Source organism: Pelecanus crispus, chromosome 10 (assembly GCF_030463565.1).
Source record: "Pelecanus crispus isolate bPelCri1 chromosome 10, bPelCri1.pri, whole genome shotgun sequence".
Classification (NCBI taxonomy): domain Eukaryota; kingdom Metazoa; phylum Chordata; class Aves; order Pelecaniformes; family Pelecanidae; genus Pelecanus; species Pelecanus crispus.
In genome coordinates this window covers 8,177,514-8,204,189 of record NC_134652.1, presented here as the reverse complement: position 1 = coordinate 8,204,189, position 26,676 = coordinate 8,177,514, and positions in this window count along the sequence as shown.

The following is a 26,676-nucleotide window of genomic DNA, read 5'->3' as shown; positions in this document are numbered from 1 at the left end:
TTGGTACTCCAGGATTTTAGAAAAATCAGCCAATCTGTCTACACACTTCCTTCTTCCCCATCAAAATGCTGTAAACCAATGCTCCTCAAAGTTTTTAGTCCATGTCTTGCTTTAATCCATGAAGGACATCATGCTCCAGAGGGGAGAGGGAGGGATGGGAAGAGAGGGGAAGGAGGAAGGAAGGATCACAGGGAAGGCAGAACAAGGGTGGATGGAAGGAGGGAACAGTGTCATACCTCATTTGCTGGTCACAGTGAAGCAGAGATTGAAAAGGACTAATAGAAGTTTTCCCTCAACATATGCAGACTTGTAAAAACCATAAAAAGAGTGTGTCAGGGACACTGTTTAGTGGCATCATCACCATGAGATGATACAATACTGTAGGATTTCTTAGTACATATTCTGCCAGCACCATTAACCTGCCATGCCAAGATAATGAAGATAACCCATGTTTGCATATTTTCCTTTGGTCCACAGTTAGAAATGAGATCCTTTGACGGTCCGGAAGCTCTGTTCTGATAAGCATCCACATTTTTTTAATTCTCTTCCTTTGATCTCCCAAGCAATCCAACCTGTTCCCAAAGATCCCCCTTCAGACCTCTAGCTCCCACACAACTGTTATTTCCAGCAATCCATAAAAAAAGGGAAAAAAGAGCTCCTACAAGGATTAAGTTAAGAGTGTAATCTAGCAAATAAATAATATCCTAAAGAATTATTTTAAATTGCAGAGGAGAAAATTTTCATCAAACCTTTTCTAAAAAATGGAAAATGGATTGATGCAAACATTTTAATGAAAAGAAGTCTGTTCTTTGTAAAATATCAGGCTTTTCAAATATATGCATCTTTTAAATTTTCAGATTATTTATTTACCTCAGATACCTAGTAACCTGTCTCACAGCTGACACTGTACCTTCATTACCAATTCTGAAGCAGCGGTAGCTCAGAGAGGTACAGCAAAAAACAGATTCTGAGACAGGGACTGAACTGAAGAAATTGGCTTCATCCAGTTCACCACAACTATTTTTTAAGACAATGAAACACGAAAGAGTTTTTACTCCTATAAAGAGAAATATCTTCTGTAAAACTGAAATGTACTGAAAAGGCCATCAAATATAATGTTAATTTAACGAGTGACAAAATCTGACTCCAAATTTCTTGAATTTTAGTTGTCTAATTTTAGTAATGAACCACAGTATAAACAACAGCACCAATTAATTCGTTTTCTTTTAAGAAGGCTCATGCCGTACCTAAAAGACTGTTCCGTCTAGTTAAACACTCATGCATTAAAATGCTAATAATTAAACTGTTACGACTGACTAATGAACTCTGCCAACTATAAATGATGGTCTTGTTAGATTCACTGCACAGCAAGGCTTCCTTTGTACTGAAAAAGTTAAAGGTTAAAGAGCTCTTGAAAACAGCGAGTAGCATCTAGAAGCAATTACATTTTTTTCCTGGAAACTAATAGTTGTACAATAATGTTTCAATTCGCACTCCTAAAAAAAATACTATGAGCTCCATTCATCAGAGAAAATCTGCAGCTTTCTACACCATGGCAGGTTGTTAATTTGGCTTCTGCATCCAGCCTACTCAGCCTATAATCTAGCATTTTGCAGAACCTTTTACTGAGCCTGCTCATGGAAACTAAAAGGGCAAAGGCTCGAGCTTGACTTGTGATACCTGTTGAGTAGCACTCACTCACTTCAGAAAAACACTATGAGATTGAATTTCAAAAGGCTTATGTGACAGATTTACTTGGATATAGTGTTTGTTCGCTAGTTGTCCCTGTGCATTGACTTCCAGACAATACAGTCTTGGGTAAACGAAGGAGACAGAGCTGGAACTTGAATTGTATGCCTGTAAGGAAGCCTACGTTATTACATCTGTGAACACAGCTATGCTTCTTGACAAATACCTCCCAGGAGAGAAGACATGGGATGGCAGTGTGATCACTCAATGAAATTGTGAGTTTCAGAATTAAGACTTTCCTGTAAACCTCACATTCTTGGAAATTAAATAGAATCCCTAACTATTTCCCTCTTTTAAAAATTAATTGATCTTGGATTAATCATTAAAAAAGAGTTTCTATGAATCCTAGATGGAATATGACTAGTGGTCAATGAAGCAAATTAGATATAATTAAGCATGTACAGGAGTGCTAAGGCTCAGAAAAATAAACGATATTTTCTTCTCTAAGGTGGGCTTGTATTCATCCATGAATTTCATACCTGAGCATTATTATTAATTTGACTATGCACTGAAGAGAATCTTCTTCAAACCCATGGTAACTATCGGCTTAGCCACATTAAACAAGATCCCTAGATGTCATTTACGCAAGTGTCTCTGAATGAACTGCATGCAATCAACAGCTCAGTTCTGACATTGCAGCTGGGCCATGGGAACCTTTGGCTGAGGACCAGCAGGTGAGTTAAGGGTGGTAACTTCTCTGTGGTTTCTCTTGTGGTACATTTTGCTTTGTGGTGGGTTTGATAGACAACTGCTGCTTCGTTTGGTCCTCCCAGGGGCAACCCTATTCACTGCTGCAGCTGCATAAGGATATAGCTGGATTCACAGTCCTAATGGATTTTCAGCACAAAAACATTGTAAGGGATATAAAGTAGGTGTTAAAGAAGAATGGCCTTGTTCTTTATTTTTTTTTTTTTAATTCACATGGTTCAATTGCTCAAAAGATCCAATAAGTGACCCTTTAAAGGTGTACTAAGAACATATGGTTCTGACTCTTAGATCGGCACAGATGAGCATTAACAAAGCTCTCATTTGTCATTAACAAAGCTCTCAGCTATCTGTTATGCACATCCTGAGTCACGGCAGATGCAGCTGCAGGGTTCAGATGACATGTCTGCAAGGTGACTACTTCCAAACCTCTTTCTTTGGATGACCATCTCTCCTGAAAGGTACTTGTCTTGTTATGGGAGTCACAGTCATGAAGATCTGCCTGCTGCACCTGATTTGCTAGTGTATGTGTTAAAACTATATTCGTAACACTAGTCCAACAGCACACTCCTTGGTACTCTTGCCCTTTCACTGTTCTTTCTATCCATTTGGTTATGTACTATAAGAAAGCAGCTGAAGATTTCCCTTGACTCTTTTTGCATTGGCCATACTCGAATTATTGAGAGACCTGTGCATTAAAGAAATACCCAGCCAACTGGATTGCCACTGAAATAACTTTTACTTCTGCAAAAGATGGGCTATTGCTTAGATGTCACTTCAGTAGCTCGTACGGTGAACATATTGGTTGTTGGGAAAAATGTCAGAAAGAGATTTCACAAAACCTCCCAAATATGACAAATTGCCTTCAGTGTACCAAAAATTCTTTCCACGAGCAGACTTATACCTCCCTGATGTGTCTACTTGTCTATGCACACTTGCTTTTGAATACTGCTGTGGAGCTCCAAATATACAAATATACATATATAGGTATTGGCTGACATTTGGGAAAGGGCTAGCATGATAGGTCATGTAAAGTGCAATTAATTATGTTGCTCTGCCTCCTTTATAGCAGGGCACACCTCAGCATGCACAGACTTTTGCTTGAGGTGCTTACACTGGTTGAGGAATGACGTTATATTCCCAGTGCCCATTTCATTTAGAAATAAAGTCCAGCAAAACTATAAAAGAATATTTGCTTCTGATTTTCTCACTGTTAAGAATTAACCTCCAAAATCAAAACAACATGGCTTTATAGTATCAGTGCTTCCTTGTGGCATAGTGGAAATAATAATAGTAACTATAATCACAAGGGATAACTGCATTCTTTGGATGACACTAAAAATACCTGTGAGTCACAGATATTACATCCAAGAAGAGATACATCATACCCAGCAGTGGAAGAAAGCCACCTGCTACTTTTCTTTAAGATAACTCTACAGAGCAGAGCTTCCGATGAGGCAAAGCACATATTAAACTCATGGTCCTGGGGAAGAAGTTGTGTGCAGCATTGAGACAATAACTCTGGGAGCCAAACACTCAAATTCTCAACCCTACACAGTCAACACAGGGGCAAAGAAATATAATTTCTACAAAAAGCTGATACAAAACAGGCATGTGAGAGATGATTGTGAATGGGCTACCAGTGTGACTTATCTTAGGAAGTGGCTGTTCTTCTGTTTTGGAAGTGAACCTTGTGAACTTGGTTCTTTTTCTTTGCAATACTGAAAGGCATGAAGGACATAGATGCTGATTTTTCTACTCAGAAGATGGTCACGTCATCCTTCTGACACTTAAAGACACCCTCATTCATATGATCCTCTTAATACATTTGTGGCAGGGAACTGGGAAACTGGCTCAGAGAGCTGGGAATACATGGGATGTCTGAACAGTCTGAGTAACCCTCTCATGTCTTATTTTCATCTCTGCGGGTTTTCCAACACTGGTCTGGGACACAAGGTACAGTTGACAAACTACTGTAAATAAAAGGTCTTTGGCTACACGTTTGTAGCCAACAGGAGATAGGAAACATGCAGAATCTACTTGGTCAGCATTTTATCGCCAGATTTCCAGCACAATGTTGTAAAGTCCATGGAACAGAGCAATTTGGATTTGCCTTATTATACAATAGTAGGGTTAAGACAAGCCTCTGAAAGGCAGCTCAGCAAACAATATATCTTGAGCTCTTCCCTGATCTATAATGCTGGCAACCTGAAATGAACAATAGTGTTGTGAGGACCTCAGTGTGGATATTAAATCAAAAAAGATCCTTTAAATGTTAGATACACTGAATAAAGGAGAAATATATGATATCAAAGTACAAACTCACCAGAATCCCCTGGTTTTAAAAACTGACTTGATCAATATTGGACTTGGTTTTGGCTAGGAGAGAAAGTGGGAAAAAAAGAGCAGAAAGAAGCTTTGACAATAGGAATATGTTATACGAGAGTGGAGGTAGTAAAGATGCAGAGAATACTTGCAAGGAAAATTATTAGTCAAACATTGCTGTCTGAGACTTAGTGTGTTGGCATGATGGAGAAAACACTTCTAGACGCAGATAGCTACAGTATAAGATATATTTCCCTCCTTTCTATTGCCCACCTTCTATAGAGTTCTCTCCTTGTTTTGATATCTAACATGACAATAGATACATCAGCTATGATGTAGTTCTTAAAAACAACAACAGTAAAAAGAACCAACTTTCACAGGAAAAAAAAAAGAGCATTATAAGTACTAGGGAAAAGTTTTGTGAATTCAGGCTAGCTTTTCAAACATTCAGACCACCCCTAAAATAGCAGCTACAGTTCACAGGGGCCAGAGCTACACAAATTCCAGCTCTCCCTATGTGGTAAGTCTAATACTTTCTTTTCTTATGCTTTAAGGACTTCAAATAGGGTTTGTGCATTTGACTCCTTTTATCTCTTTCATAGAGTTCTCTCTGCTTTTAAATCCCTAAGTATCTCTGTCCTCCCCCTGCCATTCCTTAACAGATCCAGGACAGCACAAATAATGCCTCTTGGCTTTGAACACATCATGGCAAATTTCACTGACAGAGGAAAGATGTATGAGCAGTTATCTGGGATAGTTTTACACCAATCCATCTATTGTACGCTATGTTCACAGTCTTGGGCTGGAATGAATTTCAGGCAAAGTGTGTCCCTCGCAGACCACTGAAAAACAGAATAGGTTCTGTCTGAGGGCCCAGTTCTATCTGATGTTAAGCACCTTACAGCATCAGGACCTCACTGAGAAATATTTTCCTTAAATTTCTCCAGGGCTGCATAAGGCTTTGTCTCTTTACAATGAAAAGATGTCAGAAAGATGGCAACAGTTTAGGTGCCTAAAATCCTACACAATTCTGGGAAAAATTGACCCCATCTGCATAAAAGGATACCAAGTCAATATGCAGAAATGAAGAAGGAAATATTTAAAAGGAAAGGAAAAAAATCTCTTCTTGAATGATGACCCCACAGGTTTCTCTCTTGCTTCTGCTGTCAGCATCTACATGCAGTTTTTTGGGGGAAGGCAACACATGAAAGGACTCACCTGAATAAAGCTGCACAATTTTGACCTGCATCTGCAGGACTGGGGCTTTTGTAAGATATTCATGGCAGAGGCTGATATTTCTTCTTCTGTATGGTGCCTGTCATTCTTTTGAGCATGGTATAAAACAAGAACTAATTACAATTCTAGCATGGAAATCCAGCCATTTTCATTTTCTAGGTATTCTGTTTAATCAGTGCATTAAGATGTAGACTATTTGGTGTCTCCACAGTACTGTGCTTGCATACTTTGCCATAAATTTTAGTCTTTGGTGGAAAAAACAATGGTTATAGAAAAGCAGGGACTGCTCTTTTATTGTATTATAATTCCAAATGCAGGAATTCCGTGTTTCAGCTAAGACATATTTGCATAATTTTAAAGCTTGGACTGTAAAAAATGTGAAATGCTTACAGTTTATACTGTAAAACATTTGAAAAGTAAAGCAGATTTTTACAAACATTTTTGTAACAATGTATTTTTAACATGCAACTCATTAGTGAAGAAAACACAGCTTGTGTAATGAGCAATCCTATAAGTAGATTTAATATATTCTAGCATTTAAATATTATTGTTGATCATAAAAGATTAAATGCCCTTTGGTTTAATCCTATTATTAGAAGCAGCAAATTTAGTTTTCTTGAGTGTGGCAAGTAAGTTTGAACCAAAATGTAAATGCTTAACAGATTCTGTGCATATGTGCACACAGGGGTGTGACGAAGGGATGGGGCATTTTCCCCAAAGCTTCAATCTCAACTTAGTAATTTGCTATCATTGTTCATTAACTATGTGGTTGACCTAAGATGAGCCTGAAGGATTACAGAATATTTGTCTAAGTATTTAACAGAAGCTTATAAAATAATAGTATTTGTTAAACACCTCAGGTTTCCCTCCCACCGTCACTGTAATCTGAAAACATGAAAGGACCGGATAGGATGAACGCAAACACAGTGGTGCTTGGTTGGGTCAGATGTGTCAGTTCAGCTTGGTTTGAATAGGTAACCCAGTCCCCAGTGTAACTACATTAAAGGGAGTTTCTGAGAAACCACTGTCAACTGTTTGATTTCATGCTGATTTGTTTCTGGATGGGAGCTGCTGTTTTTCATTGGGTGGTTGAGTAGCTGGGATAATCAAATTCATGTCATCTGCAAGCAAGGATAGACTGAAAAGCATGACTAAATTGGGAGGAAAGCCAGGATAGTGTTTCACCGTCACCTATGTCCCTAAAATACTGCTTACGTTTGCCATTACATTTGCTGTCTGTGTAGTTTCTCATGGGAACACCGACAACTTAAGGCTCACAAAAGCAAAGCCAGCAAATGCTATGCTGAGAGCAGAGCCCTGATGTACCGTTACCTTGCTTGATCATCACCAGGCTAGAGCACGCTTCAACAAGGGGGGACTGTGTGTCATCCTTCCTCATGCTCAGCAGCACAAACCCCAGTGATTTCTGGTGTGTAGACCTGTTTGGACAGGAGCAATGGTGCAGCCCTGACTCTGGCTATAAAGTGTTCTTTACTAGTGCTTCCTAAAGATTTTGCACTATCTGCTGCTGTCACATGTTAAAGAAAGAGATCACCTAATTTCTACTATTTGATTAAAAAAAAACCCCTTATATCATAAAAGAGAGCTCCAAAAATCCGACACTGAAAGCCTGTTAGAATAGGAACATACCATATGGAAATGATCTACATTGCTTCTGTTAGGATCTAGCGGATGTGCATAGGTTAACAGGCTTGCCTGCTCAGGCTCCTCTGTTTGCTCTTTCCCTGTTAGCTGAGCCTGGACACAAACTATGGCAAGATATTGTTGCATAGCTTGTAACACTGAGGTGGCATCTCAGAGCCAGTCCCAAAGTTTCCTGCTATGGTAGATCTGATCTCTTCTTCCAGATTTCAACCAGACTGGAAGCCCATGTGGCCTAACCTTGCTCCTTCAGGAGCACAACTAGACATATCACTGAACTTATTGGTAGGGTCTCCCAGGTAGAAAGATATTTCTGAGAGAGTGGCAAAAGTTGAGACCAAATTGCCAACTTACAGTTTCCACATAAGCTTTAAAAGACAGTCTTATGGATCTTATCTGCGTTGGGACTGAACTCAAATTTTACCCAACCTGGTTGACATAAGAGGACAGCGCAGGACACATGTTTGCCCAGAAACAGACTTTTAGACCTTCTTGAATAGAATTCTTTGGTAGTTGAGTGTTCCTTGCTAGTTAAAGAAGTACTTCCTTTCTAAGCCCCTTTATGAGTTTCCAGAAAAAAAAAAAAAAATTACTCCTTTAGGCTGATACTTTTGTAGCTTTTGGAAAGTTTGGTAAAAATCCATATGGTTGGTTTTGAGCATGCTTAAAGAATTGTTTCAGATGTTTAACTTGTGCTTGGGTAACTGAAAACAGTTCAAACTTGGCATGTAGTCTCCAGTGAGAAATGTGGGCTTGGATAAGTTGGAAAAAAAATTGGTTCAGAAAGAAAGGAGTTATAAACAAGTGGAAATAGTATGCTTCAGTTATCCAGATGTATGCCAGGCAAGCACAGACGTCTGGATATCCACATGCTGAAATAAATGCATCTGTATTTATTTAAATGTGTGATGTAATGTTCATGTGCAAACATCTCAGTAAATGGTAGGCATGTTAATTTTTCCCATCTCACAAAATAAATATAGACAATACATGAGATATACATATATGTACCGCTTAGAAGTGTCTGGCTGACCAAGAGAATGACCCAGAGCTCTTGGACGCCAATGAAAAGACTGTTCCTGAATGTAATGGAATATGGATCAGAGTCCAATGCCCTACAATCCTGTTCATGTATTAAAAAATAGAAAGGGTAAATACACATGTAAAATGTTAAAAACCTCATCAATCCTTAAAAGTTTCCATTACACTATCTCAGATAATAGTTGGTGCCAACTGTGATGAATTAAACGTTTCCACAGCCAGCAAAAGCTGTTCAAAACCCAAAATGTAATATATGATTTTCTTGATTCAGAATTTCAAAACACAACCTTTTAAACAGAGGTTCAATCATCAAATCCACAGGAGAAGTAGCTCTGGGTTTTCTTGCTGAAAATCCAAATTACTCGGGTGCCAAATCTTCATATGCCTAAAACTGGTGTTGCTCCATTGACTTCAGTGGAGCTATGCTGATTTACACCAGCTGCATGGCTGGCCCATAAATATTTTCAGTTGATCTGGATTATTTTATATATTATATGAATTTTCTTTATGGATTACATGGCAAAACATTTGTTCTCAGCTTCCATAATGTCAGGCTCTGTGAATTTTTTTTAATGTGGGACCATTCGTGTGGTTCTATTATTGCACAACTGAATACATTTGTGCTCGTAACATGATTTCACTGCACATCGTCCCATCGATGTGCTTAAAGACATCCTAACAGATGAATTACTATCACTCCATCTATCCGTAGAAGTCATATATTGACGTGAAAGGGTGAAGCTGCAGCTGCTGTGGGAAACATAGGACTGAATGTCAAGCTGTTGGTCATGCAAAAATTTCCACCATAACACTATGGTAAGTGTAGTTCTTTGCATGTAGTTATGTTAGTGGGGTTTGAAAGTTAATCATACATGTTATTATTCAGCAGGGAGTTTATGCTGGACACTTCACTTAGAACTTGGACACAAAGGTAAATAGATTCCAAGGATGCTGAGTAGTGGGATGATAAGATTTTATTAAATCTGTGATCTTCCCCTCTTGTAATGGGCCTTACTGCAGGTCCCCTTTCCTGTGCAGCGTTGTTGGCAATAGCTCTGTCTCCTAAGCACAATGCACAGGGTTTGGATTTATTATGGGGTTAGTGAATACACTCAGGCCTTTCATTGCTAAGCCCCTGGGACATGTGTAGGAAGATGTGCAGCCACCTCCACAGAGCCTGTTTGGGGCAGGACAGACACTGTGCAGCCGGGCTTGGCACGGGGTGGCTGGAGATGCAGGCAGGGAAATATCCTCTCAGCAGCCCAGGAAAAAATGATCCGTCTTTCCAGCTACACAATCCCAGTTAGGGTGCAAGTAAATACAACATATTTACATCGCATTTAAAGAGAATGTATAAAGAATTAATTTCTGACTAATATACGTTCTCATTAAATGCACAATCATTGCAGAATTCAACAATAGTTTGCTTAAAACCATCCTACCACTTTGTCCTGCTTTTTCTCTGATTACATATAGCCCATAACAATCTGGTCCACAGCATGTTTAGCTTGTGTTAGTCATTTATTAATCCTCAACAAACTATTTGTCAGTTAAATGTTAAAATAAAGCACGATCAAAGGAAATGTAACAAACTTGCACAAGAAAGAGACTATTGGCCTGGCTCTCAAAACCCATGCAACCATCTGATAAAATCCTCCTGAATCCAAATTCAAGTAGTTACAGACCGAGATTGAGGTATATGGTCTGGTAAATTGGCAGAGCCTGAGAGCAGTTACCAGCACCTGCCCAGATGGTACCTATCTTTGCTTTTATAAGCCCTACTTTCATTTACAGTTTTCTAGAAGAGAAAGTTCAAAGCAGCTACAACTATTTAATATGTGTAGGCTTTCCTTTATATGCCAGAGAAATTAAGACTAAAGAAATTTCCTCAGTCGTCTTAGTCTGCAAGTGCCATTTAAAAATCCAGCCAGACTATCAGCCCTGTTTCCTTAATACCTGCAGGCTTCACGGCATTAAGCGCGCATGACAAGCCATGAGGCAAGAAGTAGCATTGCTCACACTGTGCATGGGGGAAACTGAGGCACGGGGAGGCTGGGCAGCGCAGCTAAAGCCACACAAGTTAGTTGTGCCTTGCTGTAAGGACAAGCGCCCAAGTCAGCCTGGTTCCCAGGGGCTGCTCTTGCCAGTGGGCTGGACTTTCCTCTCCTGGATTGCAATATCTGCTGGCTTGCAAACAATGCAGAGGACAGACTATCTGCCTGCTCTTCCGTTGATGTATTAAAATAAAGGCAAAGCTTGCAAGGCTTAAAGGCTATGAAACTCAACATTAAACAGTCCAGCAGTTCCAGCAAGGGTTAAGACAAGCCTGTGACACCGGGAGACACAACGGGACTCTCCTTCTGTGCTACATATGTAGATGGGTATTAAGGACATGCATCTCTCCTCATCTAAAATCATGAATTTTTATGAAGTAAGCCCTGCTTTCCCATAATTCAGTAGGGTGCACTTTGCAGACCCTAAAGTGCTGTCACTACAGAAGGTTTCATTGCTTGCACCTGCTAAAACATTTGAGGTATTTGAGAGGCAGTGAAACACATTTGCTTTTCATTTTATCTGACTTTGAAAATCTTTGAAGTGTTTAATAGTAGTCCAGAAAAGATTTCTGCCTCTTAATCATTTACTTGTAGGGCACATTCTCCACTGGTAGCCTGTCAGGCAGAAAACGAGTTTAGCCCAGTTTTATTAAGTGCCACATGCCGAGTCAGTGTTCATTAAAGGTGTTTTAAGGTTTGAATTATGTAATTTATGAGAAAAAGGAATACAAAATTCCATTGTTTTATTAATATGCAGCACAGGATATACTGCTAATAACATACTTTTTAAACAGAAGTTTTATTAAAAAAAATGCTTTTATAGGGGACTACAGATAGGCTTTTAAAAATCTCTTTTTCCCTGTTCAATAAAATTCAAACATTTTAATTCAATCAACATAGATTTGAAAAAAGGAACTATTCTTAACCTCTCCTTTCGGTCACTTTTCTTTACACACATTGTAGACAAAGGGGGAAAATAAAAAAACATCGGAATCTTTTTTTTTCCTTTTTAATAGAAGTGACAAGCAAGCCAATGCTGAAGCCTGCAGTCAGATGTTAATTCGCCCTTTAAACAAGACAAAACCAAAAAAGAAAATAAATGGTAAAGGAAAAAAGAAAAAGAAAACAAAAACTCCACATTATAACCCCAGGAAACACTACTTTCCAGAATTATTTTAAATTGCCCCCCACAGATTCACAGCTAATGGGATATTTTTAATTAGATGAGGGCTTAACTAAATCTTTTGGTAGCCCACTAAACCATTTTTATGGTCTACATTGTTTTAGTATTGTAAATAGATTTTCTTAAGCATATGCGAAAAACACAACTTATGAAATACAAGGAGGAGCGCGTTTTTCTTCCCAACCTATCTGGCTCAAGTTACCTGAGACCAATCCTGGAGACCCAAGGTAGGCCTGATCCTGCAGCTGGCTCTGGCAGGGAAACTCCCCGTCGCCCGAGATGGGATTGCATCCATCAGGGGCTCTCCTTGCCCCCTCTCCATGGAAAAACTCCCACCAGCATCCCATAGTTTCGCTTGAAAAAGAGATTGTGTGAGGCCTGAGGAACCAAGACCAGTTGAGTTTAATATGAACTTTTATTGCCATGGGAAAGTCTTAGTTATCCAAACTTAGACCAAATGGGAATTCATTAACCCCTTCAAGGCAGGCCAGGCTGCAGTTCCTGTGCTGGCGGGTTTGTTTTGTTTTCTTCTGTTTCATTTACTTTGTTAGTTTGTTATTTACTTTGATGCTCTGACAAGTCCTGGGAACAGGGGCATGCTGATACTTTGGAGTGGACATGCCACATCCATGAGGCTGAGCTGCTGGATAGCTCAGGTTGTGCAAAATGGAAAGCGCTGGTGCCCGCAGTCAGTGCTGCCGGAAAGCTTAAGAAAAAATAAACATCACAAGTCACTAATTTTGGAGTCCCGTCTGACTAATCCTGCTCATACTTTGGTAATGTGATGATCATGTGGACTCTTATCACGGTTTAGGGGGAGGGAGGTTTTAGTATCAGACCTTTGAGATTTGGCTGTTTCCAGCCTCATGCACAGCTGATGTAAAGGAGTGATGCTCTGTGCAAGGGACACTGAGAATCATTAATTGCCAAAAGGTTGCAAAATATGAAGTTGCTGACACTGAATAATTGGTCATAACAAATCATACAGAGAATACAGATGTGGTAGCAAAGCATCTTGAATAGGAATAGCAATTATACTTGAGCACAACCATTAATTTTTAAATTTAAGTTAAGAAGGAGGGAAAACTCATAACTATATTAAGAATTTGTTCATTTGATCCAGAGCAACATTTTTAATGAATTCTCTGGAAGCATGAGCCAAGAACTGTTAAAAAACCTTGCCCTGCAGAAAATGCACTTTTAAAAACCTATTTGCTCTGAATGAAACATTATTTTTACAGTGAGTCCTCATTTTATGGCAGACACATGCTTGTAAAAGTTGCCATTGTTTGTGTGGAAAGTGGGAGGGGAAAAAAAAAAAAATCCAAGGGAAAAAATTGGCAGATGCTTTACCTTAGAGCATCCTAGCCATTTTTAAGACAGCTCCCCTAGCCCTGGCTCCAGTAAGGAGTCACTGGCACAAGCAGCCTTGCTGACTGTAGTCAGCATGTATCTAAGGTCCTCAGGCTGCCGCACCTGGGAAACTGGGGGGCCAGAGCAGGGCATCAACTTTTGCTCCAGCTCTTAATTACAGCTTTCAGAGATGACCTCTTTAGTCTCTGAGGCAGGCTCCTTTTGGGAGGAGGGAACTGCGGTGAGGTGGCAGTTGTACGGCCATCAAGCAACCCGCTGGGGACGCAGAGGTGGGAGGAAGGCAGGCAGAGCCTGCTGCTTCTTCTTGTGAGACTTGCGGAGCAGTCTACGTGCTGTGGCCATAGCCATACCTTCTAGAAAAGGATCCTTGTCTTGGGCACATGCGTAAGGAGCAGAAGACTTATCCACTGGGCGCCTCACCTCATCCCCAGAAGATGGGAGCATGCCTTACCTCTCTGAAGTGGTAGGGAGAGGGTGTTTTTAATTCCAGTGGAGGAACTAGCTGCTTCAGTTTTATTGCAGAATCATGCTAGTAATACATCCAGATTACTGAAGCTCACAGTAAGGAAGTCAATTTATAATGACTTTGCCATTGTCCTGTTGCTAATGTGCCACATTTGATTCTCCTCAGCTGGCTTTGAAAGGTCTCTGAGGAAGGAGGAGATAGCACCCTTGCTTATGAAAAAGGCAAATTATACCCAGGGGCAACATCGCTGCACAACAGGAAAAGGCCAGCCTCCTCCCAGGAGACATGGCCCCAAATTAAATGCAAGTAATTTCCTGACTAACCTGTGATTTCTATCTGGTTGTGGCTTCTGGCATACAGCTAAGTCTCCGGTTTTGCTGTTCTGTTCAGCAGGTCTCACATGTGCTTTCACTTTCATTTCCAAACTTTAATACAGAACAGCCCATCCACAACCTGCTGCTGAGGCAGCGGAGGCCATGGACCAGTGCTCTGGGCTGTGCAGCTATGGGCGGGAGGAAGGACTGTCTGCCTGGGGGGGTAACCCACAAGAGGAGTCCCTTAGCCACGATGGCAACGGGCCGAGGTAGGAGTTGGGAGAAGAGCAACACGTTCCTGCAAATGGTTCCCATATGCCACCCAACAGGGTTTTGGGTCTGGCTGCTCCCTTCCCTCTCACCAACTTAAAAGTGATGGACCTACCATAGGCATTGGGCTGTAAAGAACCTATGCCAGTAACTTTCTTCTCTACAGTGGGCAGGTCTCCATCGAGGCTATCACTGGTATTAGGTCAAAGTGACTTTTTTACAGCACCAACAAAGGATTCAGTGACAGATTGGAAGGGCCCCTTAGCTGTCCTGTGGCTGGCCAGACATCGGCCAGGGAGGAGACGCCTTGGGAAGGGGATGAATGGTAGTAGGCTCCATGTAGCATGTGACACAAGAAGAGAGCCTTTGAGGATAACATAAATTACATTCAGCCTTTCTGTGGTTACTTCTAGGAGAAAGCACTGCCTGGAAGGAAGGAACAGGAGTCACAACAGCCTGCAAGCTCCACTGGGCAAGCGACGACAGATTTACTTTACTAAAAGTACTCTACCATGATTTATCCCAAATACCTGTCTCCCTCTTGTACTTTTACAGCATTTGGGGATAATTTCTGTGGACATTGTAACACTTTTGCATTGGGAACTATCTGTTCAGTAGATCACCTGCATATGGGCTACAGACACCACTGAAATAATGCCTGTAGGATTAGGATGAATCAAATGGCTGACCCTCTTTTAAGTAATCGGTACAGTGGTTGAAAAATGCAGGGACGTGCCAGAATCATCTCTAGAAACTATCTGAAGTGTAAACTAATGTGTGTGTATGTGGCAAAAAAAGACAGCACCTCCCTAACTGCTTCTTGATATCGGCAAAGATGGTAAGTTATCACACATGAAATTATTTTTTCTTAATGAGTAAAGACTTTAAGGAACTATACACTCAAAAAGCATTAGAGTAGCTCTAATGTTTTACTCAGATCAAGCCGCAGAAAGAAGCAACATCAGCCTTTTAACATTTAAGGCCCAGACTAAAATAATTTTTTATGGTGGTGTTACAATTTCATTTGGGAGTACTGTTCTGCCACTGTTCATTTTTTTTTAACCTAAATAGTTAATCTCTGGCATGTCTTCATCCATATCAACTGGTCTTCCTTCCACTGGTAATGGTAGAATTTTCACAGGTGTGAGTAAATTCATATTGGTCACCACATAAAAAAAAAAGGCTGTAACATAAAGAGACTGTACCATTTTTATTATGCTGATATAATCAAAATAATAAAACCTGTGTGTGTAAATGATAAGCGATATTAGTGCCATGTTGTTGAGAAATTGGCACAGGAACAACAGGGAATAAGAAACTAATTCGTATAGTAAATAATAGGTCGCACAAATTTAATCAGTTGGAGAACTATTACATGCTTAAGTAGATACTCTGTGGGGGGAAACTTAGATTTGATGCACAGGATTTAAATGGTCAATCTGCTCTGGATTTTATTGTGAAAATGTCTATTTGTTTCAAGTCAAGGTGGTTTTCAGGTTGGGGGGTTAATTTTAATTTCTGAAATAACTGGCCTATATCAAAAAGCACAGATTCCGATTTGGATTTTGACTGACTGCTGTTCAAAGTACAGGAGGTTTCCTTCTGAACATCTCTATCTTAGGCCCAGGTGAACCCCAAAGTCCAAGTAGAAACAGAGGTAATGTTGCCAATTTCATCCTCATTTCTGATTAAAACCACGTGAGAAATGATCAGTTCAGGCAAGGTTTCTTCATGAGATTAAAAATAGATACCAGCCTGGTAAAGAAGTTCAGAAATATTTTAATGCCCCCAGGCAGTGCTTGTTTTTTGTAAGAAAACCAAACAATAAATCGGGTTTTCGTAGGAAACTTTTGCAAATAGCATTTTCTCATTAATTTTGTGGGGAACATGCCTCAGGTTTTTCAGTGATTGCTAACGCTACAAAAAAGTTTTAGTATGTTACAAGACATATGTAGCTTGAGAGATATATATAAAAAAAACCTCTTGACAAAAAAAAAAGTTTTTTAGCTTTTTTTGATTCTTGGACTTAAACTTTGGCTTGGGTGAACTTTTTTTTGGTGAAATGTCCCCGTTTACAATAGGAATACTAGATGTTTCGTTTTCCTGAGTATTGCTTCTGAGGAAATGCCATAGCATTGTATTTACAAGATACCCTGAACTGTCAGTTTCCTTGAAACACAATGTATTTAATACAAAGCCATTAAGCCTTGTAAAACTGTCAAAAATGTAAATGACACTTGTAATAAAACCTTGTCGTGTGACCGGCTCTAGCTAATCAGGGTTGATGATATCACTGCAGCTGATCACGGCTGGTGCTATGTACATTTCGACAGCTTTATGACCTGCATGGATTTGTGTTATTAAAATTGTACAGTTTTGTAAGGAATTTGGGATTTAATAACGCAGCAGAGAAACTACAAAAGGGACAATATATCCCACTAAAAGTGAGCCAGGCTTTAAAAAAATAATATAAACAGATATAGGGCAGGAGCGTGCGCTCACGCGCGCTTGTGTACATGCGAATAGGGAAAGCAGGAGAGGTTCTCCTTTCCTAACTCACGCGGGGTACGGGCTGCTCGTATAAACCACTTTTATGTATTTATAGCTCGGCAAATACCTTGCATCTGCGAGACCATAAAACAAATTACAATGTATCCAATTGCTTCAAGGTGGCGAATTGTGCTTAAACTTAATGACTTGTACAGATTATAGGAGAAAGAGCATTACCTGTTTAATGTCTGTTTTAATAAGTAATTCACAAACAAGTATAGTAAATGGGAGGTTGGGGTTTTGTTTTGATTTGTTTCTTTTTATTCTTTTCTTATTATTATTTTTCCCCGAGATTTAAATGGAGCGGGCCTTCACCCTCGCAAACGCAAGGTAACGGGACGTTTTATTTATTTTGCAATACTTGGAACTGCTCTCCAGAGTACAAACATGTCAGAAAAGGAGAGACGAGGATACATATTCTCCCAATAATCTATAAATTCAACCTAATGGGGCAGATATCAGAAAAATGTGTTGGATTGAAGGCACATAAATCACCCCTGGTTTCCTGGCATGAGCTGGCACTGTGTGCCTTATATTTCAGCCAAATTATTCCATTTGTTTCTGAAGATATTTTAATCCCTCGTGACCTCAAACTTCCCGTGAACCAGGGCCTGAACAAAAGGCCGCCCACTGTCTTTGCAGTAAATCTGTTGTCTCCCTTCTAGGCCCGCAACCTGGGATCATAGATCACCCCTGCCCCGCATCTTGCTTCAATTTACTCAATTAACTCGAGTAAAGCACTTGTAAGTTTGCAGATGTTGCTTTATTATCAAGGCCTAAAACGTACACGAGGGTTCAGGAGCCCGAGGTTACGGGGAGGTTGTGCGAGGGGGAGGGAGGGCCGCGCAAGGCACAGGCCTCCCAGCCGCTTCCGCGGGGCGGGAGGGCCCCGGCCCCGCTCCCCGGCCCGCTCCGCCGAGCCCGGCGAGGCACCTCGCCCCGCGGATCGGGGGCTACCTGCTGGTGTCTCGCAGAAAGATGGGGTGCGAGAAGTAGGTACGCCACCTCGAGACGAGATAACGTCGCGATTAACAGATGTTTAATTGGGCCATTCGTCAAACGAAGAACCTGCCTGAAAGTCAGCGAGGCTAAGTAAATTATTTCCAACCCTGCAGGTGTTGGACTGGCAGCTCTATTACTCTTCTGGAAATGGGCTTTAGAAGATTTTTATGTGAAAAGATAATTTATTTCTATGAGGTATTATATTGTGCCTTTATTTATGTAATATGCTTTCAGGTTTGGGTCCGGTCCTCCTTTATCTTGCGTGCTGGAATGAACTGGGGAGGGACGGGAGGAAAACCGGTCGCCCTCTCACCGTATCATCTGGATGAAGTCTGGTGTCACATTATTTAATAACTTCCCGGCAGCCCGTAGCTATGAGGTAGAGGACAAATACGTGAGAAAATCTTGCAAAAATAACCGGGTTAGTCAACACACCCCAAACCCAGGGTTTGATTCTGGCCCAGGTGGTACAGAGGCAGAAGGGCTCGGGTGCGGCGGGTCCCACTGCCGGCATGGGGTCAGGAGCCTCCAGACATTTCGCTGTCTGCTGGTCTGAGGTTGTGATCTGGATTCATACCTGGTAATACCCGCGTTTTTATTTTCGGTTCATGTGGTTTCCCCTCCTTTTAAGCTTCCACTTTTGATTCTTAAGTTCAAATGAGCCCTAAGTCTCAATGAAAAAAATTCTGGAAAGTACAAAAGGTTTCAGCTGAAAACTACAGGAAAAAGGCTAGGTTTTAAATGAGTTTGCAGCAGAATTATAGATCTGTCAGAATTTGTTACAAGGTACATGTTCATTTAAAATACCTGCAAATTTAGAATTTTTTTTAACAAATATTAGGCCCAACGTTTAGCAGGGACGAGTTGCCAGAGGCCCATTTACTTCATGGAAACTCCATCTATTGACATCAGCTGACAATTTGACCTGGAAACTGAACCGCATCACATCATGAAATCAGTTACCAACTGAGTTCAGCATCATTGCAGATTTCACAGCAAGTTTCATCCAGGTGTAGTAAACTGTGTTTTTTCAGGGAAGTGCAACTTAATAATGTTTTAGCCTGCGTTCATTCTCTTGTTCACCTGCTAACTAATTTAAGGTGAATTTGTGATGGTTACAAAAATACCTACCTGTAATTTCTGTGGACCATTTTCTTCCAGCTGCAGATTTTTCCTGTCAGTCTACAGTTCTTGCAGCAGAGAAGTCGTCTTTGGAGCTGCTGTGATGCCTACTTCTGCTCTGCACAGGAGAGTGAGGAAACTCCTGAGCAGCCTCTCCATCTTTTTCATTAATCTCCGTGAAACGGTGACAATGTAAAATAGACCTTTCCCTTGCGCGAATTTCTTCCACGGGACATGGCTAGAATTACTGGGGGCTCTCTGACATATTCTCCAGCATATCCTAAGCCTATACGACACCTAAACTGAGGAGCAGATAGGGCGTTTTGTGTGCAGCAAAATGCTTGCTATGAAAGAACAGGAGTAGCAACACCAACACCAACAGCTATCAGGCTTTATCTTGCCTGTAGTCTAGCTCCATGATCACAAGGCAGTTGATAGCATATTTCATGCTAATACTTTTTGTGATCTTTATGCCACTTACAAGTGTCTGAGATAAGACCAGATCTCTGGAACAGCAAGAACAGAAAAGAAAAATGAACCTGTATTCCTGGATATCTTTCGTCGTTTATGGCATTCAGCCTATGAACACTATGCTGATAGTTTTACAGTTTTTTAGCTTTGCAGGCATCTTTATCAGGCTCTAGTGGGCTTAAAGGGTTTTGGCATATGAAGTCCTTTCTAATGGTGACAGTAACTGAGCAGACTGGAATGAGTTAAGTGAGGTCCAATACTATCGGTTTCTCCTGCATCATCTAAACTGAAGCTTGGGTTTGATAGCAAGCCAAATTTTTAGTCCTCAGTTTTCCGTATCTGTAATGCTTTAAACAGAGAAGCCAAACTAAATCTCAGGGGGAGTCACATGGCTCACAAATGTGGATGCAAATGGGTTCATATAATTTTTGTGCAATATTTTGCGTGTGAAAGTGTCTCAAACTCTTCTTGGCTTTTAACTTTCATAAGACAGTCCTTAATTACTCTTTGAATATGCCATTACATTTCTTTTTTTACTCACAGCACTTTTTTAAAATAGTGGTCTGTTTTGTTTCTATATATAATGGAAGTTAATAAAATATGTGCCAGAAGCCAAAAATATGATGAGCTATAAGGCATACTCCAGACTGTAAGGAAAAAGAAGAAAGAGCTGGCCTGTAATTCCACAGCCTATCAGTATTTCTCCTTAGAATAGATATTACTTTTGGTCTGTTTCCCCCAAAATGTCTGGCCTGAATCTAAATAATTCTTCCCCTTTCTAAATCTGTAGCTCCCCAATTTGTGCTCATTTAAAGTCTGTCCTCTGTGCCAAAAACTGGCTATCGTTTAAGTCCAAAGTCTAATTCTGAACTAGAGTTTCCCCATGTCTTTTTCTTAGACAGTATCACCAACATACCCAAGTTGGATCAGATCTATTGAATTAAGACAGCTGGGGAAGGAGTCTCAGCAACAGGCTACAGATCCATAAATTCATTGTTTTATTGCTGCAGTAGGAAGGAGCAGGTCTACGAAAGCATCAGCTTGCTGTTCCTGCATCTTCGAGTGGCCACTGGGGCCCAGGCTCATTCCCCCTCTCTTTAGACCCTTAACTTAAGCACCTGGGCTAAGAAACTCGTGGCCTGGTTCCTGTAGGCAATGCACAGAGATAGAAACCTTACCTGAGCTGCCTCCCTGTCTCCACTCCATAGAGGGGGCTTGGTGACAGGGCTCTTGAGATGCTGGGATCTGGTTTATGAACATTGACTGTTTGCTATAAGAAACAAATTTGTCTGTCAGTCAACCTGTTGGACTGAGTATCCCAGAAACAGTTGGAACTTGACTTTTAAGCAGTTCTGCATGTCACTGCTTCTACACATTTGACGTAAACAGCTCATCTGAACCGCGCTGAATGTTTTGTCTGATATGCTGCTGGTCAGCAGGCTCTCAGGAGCACAAGACTCAGTCACAGTGGCTATCATATATATATGGGTATATTTGTGACAAATATCTGATCTTCCCCTCCCTGCCAAACTCAGCTAGATATGTTCACAAATAATTGGACCAACTTTGCTGGTTTTGGTAGGGACATGCCATTAGCAAGTGACGTGCTAGGAGTGACCACCGTGTCTTCACAAAAGTGTGCACATGGCACTAATGGTTCTTCATATAAAAAAGGTATAGAAGTCTCTTCAGCAACTGACCTAAATTGAACCTGCTGCTCTCCTGTCTATACTCCTATCGTTTAACAGAAAGAATACCTGCTGGCTTAGAGTCCATGTTGCAGTGGATACAACTTATGCAGGATGAAGTAGGGGTTGCTGAACTCACCTAACACTTTGCTGTTGCTGAAATGGTGAATCCTCCCTCCTCCCTTTTCTTCCCTACTCTTCTGTCTTCCATTGCACTCCCAGCCTGATGAGTCTCCCTGTCCCTGCACTAAGTTTTTTCAGGGCTTTGCTGGCCTCATGCAACCTGCCAACCTGGCAGAAAGACCAGCAAGGTTGGAGCAGCACAAGGTACGTGGAGGAGCTTGGAGGCAGGAGCAGGCAAGGGCAAGGTACAGACAGGACTTCCCTCTTCAGTGATGGTGAACTAAGACATTGGCCACTTCACTGGCAGACGTACCTAAGCCACTGCTGAACGAGATGACTTTGGGATTTGCTAGCCATATAGCTCCATGTGAGTTAGATGTCTGTGCTGTCACCTAGAAGCTGGCACGGAAGAAGCTATCTTTGCTCACCTCCTTTCTATCAATACACCAGCTGTCAGCTGCTATCAAAACTCATTAGCTAAAAGCTCATTTGGGTGTAACTATTCCAGCTCCGGCCACTGTGATGTTGGTGCTGTTTTTGACAACTTACAATCAGGAAATGGCCATTGACTTCAAAGGGAGATGGATCAGCTCTCAGCCTGTAAAACACAGAAGCATCACCTCGAGCATGGCAAGGTCTGTGGGGAAGCAGTATCCTTTACTAGTACAGTTACTGTTGAAAAAACAGCAACGTCTACAAGGCATGCAGCCTTCCTTCAGGTTTTGTCATGACTTTCTTCATGTTCATCACAGTTTAGGAATGCTGGGTGGAAAGAGTTCATGGCTATAGCTTGCCACCACTTCTTTCTTTCCAAACCCCGGTTTGGAAACCATCTGCTGCCTATGATGAGGTACACCTTCTTACTGTGTTGTTTCTCTGGGACCTTGCACTTGGGACTGTGCACTCAATAAAGATCTCTTATTACCCTATATTTGCCAGATATTTTCTAGAACTAGGTTGCACTACAATATTCAAAGACATTTATTTCAACAGCCGGTGTGGATGAGGCATTCTCAGGCCTTTTATAGAAGAATAGGTAAAGCGTGATGCTGCGAGCTTGTGTGTTGAAATGTCCATGTGCTTATTCCAGCTGTGTCTACTGGGCATTCCCAGTTCTCTCTCCCTACCTATCTGGTCCTGTTCTTAAACCTGCTAAAGCAGGCCCTCTCTGTGCTAGCACTGCTGCTGGGGCCTGGGAACATTTTCAGCTGATTAGACCATTCAGCATTGTTGCACTCTGGTTCTCACCAGCATGTCTTCTTCACTTTGTCCCATATGTTTGGGCTAACCTTCCTTTCCCCTTACAAATCATTCCTCTGTGAACTACTGGCATCTCTACCCACATATTTTTGTATGCACCTCAGTAGGAAATGTATGAAATCAACGTACCTCACAGAGCATCGCAAGCAGGTCAAACTTTATATTCCTAATGAAAAGTCTTAACAATGTTGCTTCAGATTCAGCTGCGGTTCAGCCTCTCACTTTCTTCCTTCTAAATACGATTTTATTTGGTATCTTAAAAACAAGTTCCAGGAAATTCCATCTGGTCTTGTTGTGGATCATAAGCCTATTGTGTCTCTCCTCTGAATACTGGCTTGGCTTTGCACAAATTTACATAGGAAATTATCAGAATAAAAACTTGCATTGAATTCACTGGAAGAAGTTGAGGGTTTTTTAGTTTGTTGATAGTATGAAAAGTTGAACAAAAATATTTTGTCAAAATAAAAAAAAATGTTTGGGATATGTGTGTGGGTTGAAGTGATAATTAAAATCACAATTTTGTTTCAACAGAACTGAAAGTTTGATTCCAACTTGCATATTTTAAATAGATTCTTTTATTTTTAAAACAAAATTTCAGAAGATTGTCACCCAGAGGTGTTTTTAACCTGGGAAATGGGTGTGTTCTCTTTCAAACTCAGATCCTACTATCCCATTTCAACCAAATGTTGAGGAAAATAACAGAAACTCATGAAACTTTTTGTTATTTAATCTTTAGTTTTTCTCAAGAAAAGTAAGAAACAGCTTTGTGCAAAATAATAAAAGCAATGTAAAGGTCATCCAGCACTCCTGGGAAGCTTGACTGTGCTTGACTACTCAGTGATTTTGAAATAAGTTAATGCCTTTTTCTCTGTTTGCAATATCAATAGCACAATGCCCATCAGAGACGTGGACTAGGACTGTCCCAATGAAAGACATTTTGGGTGCCTGGGGTTTTTTTGCCATTAAAAGTCATGAGATCCCATCAGTTACACTGAAGGCTGTTTTGCTGGCAGTGGTTGAGGTTGTTTTTTTTTTTTATATAAGCAAATTTGAATAATATGCAGCAAATTGAATGACAGATACAATTTTGAAGGCTAAAAACCTAAAACCTTTAAGCAGTGATTTAAAAGCTAATTATTATGGATATAGCCATTCAACATTCATTTCTTAATATTGTTCCCTCAAGAAATAGTGATTTAGTCAACCAATTATTTTATCTCTTTTAGGGATACTTTCTTAATTGCAAAACAATCTAAAAATATAATCAGCATGCTAAATACATGTGGTATCTTGTTTAGAATGCCACGTTGGAGGAAGAATGCAATTAAACTGTCAAAATGTAATTGTTTCTCATATTTAATTTAAAGAGGCTGATTCACATTTTCTTTTCATGTTTAGGAGTTAAAAAACAAAGCAAGCTACTAGTACAACTACTAGTTTTTAATAAAGACATAAGCTCAGAGCACTGACGAAAGCTGCCTCTGTCATAAGATATTGCTATCAAAAGATAGGCAAACATTCACATTTTTTCATTCCTCACATAACTGCAGTTCAGTATTCAGAGTTTCAGTATGTAAGATGATATTTGTAATTTCAGGTGCAGCTCTGACATGGGGTGATGTGTAAACTGCACACTCTCCATCTGCCCATTGCCTTTGGAGCCACTGCTCCTCAGAGATGTCTTCCACCCATCGCTGTTTCTTCCTTGCTACTGGAGGAAGTTTGGAGGAAGGGGATCTTGAGCTGGGGTCCATCAGATTCAACTTTTCTTCCCATCATTCCTGCTCTGGAGGAAGGGAGATACACAGACCTGTGGTGACTTCACCCTCATATACCTGCACCCGAAACCACCTGCCTGGTGACAGCTAGTCCAGATTTGCCCTTTTAACCATTCCACACTGAGTGATAATGTAAACAACAGAGCAGTTCAGTCCTGGGACTGCTGTTTCACAGGATACAAACCTTAGTGTAGTGGAAGGAAATGCTAGACCCATTTAGGCAGGTGCATTATCTTCAAAGACAGCTCTGAGCAGAGAATTCTCCTACTTAAGCGGGTGCATACTGATATTTTCACCATGATGCCAAAACAACCGCCTTTTGCTTCCAGGTCAGAATAAGTAGGTTTTTCTCCTTTTCTTTTAAATGTCATGTTAGTTCAGCAATCCTGTACACCTTTTTTGGTAGCAAACAACTTCTTAAAAATTGTATGACATCCAGCTAAGGAAAATCTTTGAGTGAAATTAATCCGAGTCTGCTGGGCCCATGTCAGGTTGTCAGGAGCTTTTCAATCCCACTTATCTCCTGAGCAAAGATAGAAACCCTGTGGAATCAGTAGCACTGGGATTTAACTTCAGATCTTAGATGGGGTGGAAATCTTCTGGTGAGCACCATGCTGAATTTTGTGTTAATAAACGTGGTATCACAAATTGTTCCAACCAACTCACCCACACACCTTACACTTGGGTATTCGTGCCTTAAGTGGTACCTATTCTGGTGAACAGGCATAAAACACACGTACAAATGCAAGACAAAAAAAAGTCATGATCATGTAAACATTTACAGAAGTGCACATCTGCTTTGCCTTGGATATGTGATCTAACAATTTATTTGGGGAATTGTACTGTCATTAAAATGCTCCTATTCAAGTACTGTTTAAGTGAAAATATAGGTTACTGGGAATTTTTTTTGGTAATTGTATTGTTTCTTGTGTATTATTTGCAACCTATATATATTATTATTACTATACAAACTCAGTGGATTTGCTTTTATATTAGATTATATGTTTTCTCAATTCTGTAACTAGAACAACAAATAGCACTAGAAGATTGTTATCCCATCTATGGCACAGCCGTTAGAGAGGGCTGAGACATCAGCTTAGCAGGTGGGTTTCCCACCTATTTGTTGCCAGTAGAGTAGATCTGCAGTTTTATACCTACATACAAAGGCAGGATCTAGCAGAAAGATGGTTAAAGGTCTGTCTGCCTCTATCCCCTAACATCTTCCCTTCTCCCTACGGTATTCTCCTTATTTCATAACATGGTCCAGCTGCAAGAGAGATGCTATACAGGAAGGGAGCATTGTTGGTGCAAATTGAAGTCCTAACAAGGCTGTGGTGAGCAAGAGCAAAGAGGTTTACAGCTATACCAAAGCTGAATGGACGTGGATTTACACAAAACTGCAGGTGGCCCATCCCTTACTACAGAAAGAAATCCCTGTTGAATATTTTCTACTGTAGCCTTACCCAAAAGTCCAAGCCCAAGAAAGACACGCAACGTAGAAAAAAGCCTGCCCATGTAGATGCTTTATAACAAAAAGTGCTGGAAGACTTTAGGGCCAGAGGTCTTGCCTAGAATTAGTGATGGGCTTGTAACGCATCTCGTTGTAGTTTGCATGAGACACCTGATTCTTGGGTAGCACCTAGAGAACAGGCGAGAAAAGTGACACCAGGCCCATACTGTCTAATTTAAAAGTTTGAGTAAATGGCCTCAAGCATGTGAAACCAACTCCTATCCACATTTCTTTTGGTTTGTGTCTGTATTGTTCTGCCACACCATAAAATGGAAAATAGATTGTCGAAAACCAGGAGTCTCCACAAGACTTAACCTGTGCTTCCTGCAGGGCTTTGCCTCTTCTGTGGCAGCATGGAGGGGTCGAGGGGGGCCAGCATCCCTGGGGGGGGGGCTGTGGGTCCAGGGTACATCAAGATGCTGAAAGGTTGCTCTTGGAGCCACTTCCAGAATCTTTTCTGCCACATTTACCAGCTCGCAAGCTCCAGGATGAAGAAAAGGAACTTAGCTGCCACTTTCCCTTCTCTGTGTTATCACCACCTTTTCAGCATGCTTCTGACCTGAAACCAGGGCAAGTCTGGGCTACGGATGCCGCGTTTATGGCTGCTACATCCTAACCAAGGAAGAGCCCTATATCCACAGCCAGGAGCGTGGGAGCAGGGTGCATTTTAATAGCTTGATCCTGCAAATCCTCAAGTCCTGCCCCAGCTCTCAGTGGCTCCACCAAGGCTCTGGCAGATGTGGAAGCAGATGAAAAACTCCCCCATCATCCATACACTCCTGCAGCCATCCTC